We start from the raw sequence: 3,803 nt of genomic DNA on the forward strand, positions 1-3,803 counted from the left end.
ACATTTACTTTCACTCAAAATTTAATTTGAACTGAATTTAATATTATTTATGTTTTGATATTCTATCAGACAGCTGAGGTATTATCACTATGAAAATAAGTGCAATAATTTATATAGATAATTACATAATTGCAAAAAAATGAAATACATTTGAAACCTAATACAAATACTAAGTCAGTGTACATTAACTAGACAATTTGAGAAGAAAATTATAACCCTCTTAAGACAGCAAATGTTTATAACAATTTAAATAATAAAGGAAGACAGAATAATGGTGACTACATTATAAAATAACAATTAAATTTATAGAGATTTTGGCATACAAGGGTTAATAGCATTAAGTAAAATAAGATTGAAGAACTGTATTTATCAGTTAACTATTTTATTTCATTAGACCATGAAGTATTCAAGAGAAAAAGTCCTTTTTGTGAAATATTCAAGTCTTAAAAAGTGAATTAAAGGGCTGGGGTTGTGGCTCAACAGTGGAGCGCTCGCCTAGCACATGCAAGGCCTGGGTTCTATCATGAGCACCATATAAAAACAAATAAAATAAAGGTATTGTATACAACTAAAAATAAATATTAAAAAAGTGAATTAAATACAGTGTTATGGTTAGAATGATAGTATACTCTCCCAAATTCATGTTGAAACTTTTTTTTAAATTTATTTATTTTTTTATTGGTTGTTCAAAACAATACAAAGCTCTTGACATATCATATTTCATACATTAGTTTCAAGTGGGTTATGAACTCCCATTTTTACCCCAAATACAGATTGCAGAATCACATAATCCCCAATACAATAATATTATGAGGTGTGACCTTTGGAAGGTGACTAAATTATGAGGGCAGAGCCCTGGTGAATGGAATTAGCACCTGTTATGGTTTGGATGTTTTTTGTCCCCTCAGATTCATATGTTGGAGGCTTGATTTACAGAGTAGTAATTTTGAGAGGTGGTAGAACCTTTCCCAGTTGGGGTCTAGAGGGAAGTCTTTAGGTAATTGAAGGTGCTGGCTCAAAAGGGAATGCTAGTCTCTTGAAGTGAGTTTTCATGAAAGTTAAGTTTTTATAGAATCCTGATCCTAACCCTGAGTTACTCTCTGCTTTCTGCTTCACATGTGATCCTTCCTCTTGCATAAGTTCTATCATACATCCTGGGGATATCAATAGAGCCTGTGTCATGATTTTTGGACTTTCAGCTTCTAAAACAGTAAGCTAAGTAAACCTTTTTTCTTTGTAAAATAAACAACCTCAAATATTTAATTATAGTAACAAAAACAAACTAATACAGATAATCAGTATCAAGAGTGGGATCATTTCTATAACTATACCTAAATATATGTAGGCAGATTTGAAATTGAGATTCTGACAGAAGTTGAAAGGGTTTGGAGGAACAAACTATAAAAAACTTAAAATGCTATAAGCAGAGTATTATGGGCATTTATGGTGAGGGTTCAGAAGATGGGAAAGGGGCCAGGTACAGTGGCACATGCCTATAATCCCAGTAACTTGAGAGGCTGTGGCAGATGGATCCAAGTTCAAGACCAGCCTCAGCAATTTAACAAGGCCCTAAGCAATTTAGCAAGACTTTGCCTCAACAACAACAGCAACAAAAACAAAAATAAAATGGAGGGGGATGCTGGGAATGTGGCTTGGTGGTTAAGTAACCCTAGGTTCAATACCTGGTACAAAAAAAATGGGATAGGGCATTAGCCTCAGATGGAAATGGGGATTCTACTAGAAATTAGATAATCACAATCCTGGCTAAACTACTCCAAGAACTTGGCTGCATTCTGTCATTGCCCTAAGACTTTGTGCAAGGCTGAAATTAAGAATGATGGACTAGTTTATTTGGTGAAAATTTCAACCCAATATGCCGCAGTCTGGCTGGGCACAAAATCACGAGCCACTCAAGCAGGAACAAAGTTTATTTTTTGAAACTGCCGCCAATGTCCGGTACCGCCCGGGAAGATTTTTTCCACCCACGCGGCCTCCTCTCGGACCGCCGAGCCAGCTCCTCCCCCGGAACTCCCTCCTACTGTACTTCCCCAACCAATGGGAACTCTCCAGGAGTCCCGTAGCCAGCCTAGGTGAACAGCAGGAGTCCAATATCCATATGAATGCAAATCTTAACATAATCATATCATCTCAATGGCTAGCTGGCGTCACCTTTCAACCAAAAATGCCATGCATCATATACTTGGCTCTTAGCATCTCCCCCCTTCTGTTTAAGTAACAAGCAATCTGGCTAGGGACCGTGCCTGTTAGGTTTGTCCAATTCAACATATGGTTCTTACCCGTCATCGGAAAACTGACTTTTAGGCGTCAGCCTCCTGTCTTAGGTTGATACCACTGCAATTGGATCATACCCGTCACTGACTACCGGTCCAGCATATAGCCATACTTGTGGATAGGCCTATGTACCAGTGGGGGGGTGAGGTTCTTTGCCTCACCTCTGTTGGCCCCCAAAATTGGCCTTGGTGCTGGTGGGGGGATGAGGTTCTTTACCTCACCTCTGTTGGCCCCCAAAATTAGACCATCACTAGTAGAAGGGAGGAGGATACAGAAATGTCATGACACCAAGTCAATTAACGGCTCCTAGGAAAAATTACATCACTGGTGACACATCAGCAAAGATACGCTAGCACTACCATAATTCTCTGCATCAACAAATAGATCACAAAGCATACAAGTGATACATAGTCCAGGCAAGTTCTGTAAACAGTTCAAAGTAGAGGAATCTATCAATATGTCCATATCCTCCCAAAATAAAGCATACAAGTGATACATAGTCCAGGCAAGTTCTGTAAGCAGTTCAAAGCAGAGGAATCTATCAATATGTCCATATCCTTCCAAAATAAATCGACTCATTGATTGAGCATTACTTGTTGAGTTATAAATCATTGATGTATCAGCTTACACGGTTTGTTGTGATAACTCTCAAAGAAGTTGTAGTTTTGGTTTTATCTTTGTCTTCACCGGCACTGGGATGAAAATAGGAATTTTGACAATGATGCTAAAAAAAAAAATATGTAACATTTCAACAGGTACTAAGAAAACAATATTTAGAACAATTTACATTATCCTGAACAGAATTATTAAATATAATGAAAAGGAAAGGTGAAAGTAAACAAACAGATTTGTTAACCTTCTATTTGTTCATATATTAGAACAATCCTCAACAGCTGTTTACCCAAATTAAATTAAACTATTAAAATCACGTGAATAATAAAAAAAATTTTTTTTTTTTTTTTTGGATCCATGTGCATGAGCGCCCCTCATATGTGAAATATGGACATACGCACATACAGACATACAACACAAAACAGAAGTGTGCACACATAACATATAACACATAAGACAATAGTAAAGGCCTTGTAGCTTTACCTAGGTGAAATCTCCATTGCAATGTTCAAAAACTCCACAGTCAAAATATAAAACTGATCAGAAAAAACATTAACCTAGGTCTGTATGAGCTCAAAAATAAAATAGAACTTTATGATGTGGGAAAAAGCAATAATAAAATAGATATTGAAAAAAACATCCTGGTTAATCACTGTCACAGATGTAAGAATAGCCAAGCTGGAGATCTGGATATCAGCTGTTATGGATTTGAGTGGAATCATCTTCCTTTTGATCTGTAGGAGCTGTTTTAGTTAGTCTTTCTGGAATCCAAATCGGCTGCTGTTCTTCCTGTGGAAAAACACAAACAGAGCCCCGACTCCAGACTATCACTGGGTCAGGACCTTTCCATTGTCCTGTTAGAATATCTTTCCAAAGTACCTTAGGCTTATGTACATTTT

At 36.9% G+C, this 3,803-nt stretch overlaps 1 long non-coding RNA gene across 1 annotated transcript; it reads right to left on the reverse strand.

The window, feature by feature from the left end:
* Window positions 1-1,868: 1,868 nt before the first annotated feature.
* Window positions 1,869-3,082, reverse strand: LOC139703225 (uncharacterized). The gene is made up of 2 exons (XR_011705599.1): window positions 2,509-3,082; window positions 1,869-2,448 (listed from the first exon to the last, which is right to left on the reverse strand). It is a non-coding gene; the product is annotated as an uncharacterized lncRNA (long non-coding RNA).
* Between the last annotated feature and the right edge of the window lie 721 nt (window positions 3,083-3,803).

This window comes from Marmota flaviventris, chromosome X, assembly GCF_047511675.1.
Source record: "Marmota flaviventris isolate mMarFla1 chromosome X, mMarFla1.hap1, whole genome shotgun sequence".
Classification (NCBI taxonomy): Eukaryota; Metazoa; Chordata; class Mammalia; order Rodentia; family Sciuridae; genus Marmota; species Marmota flaviventris.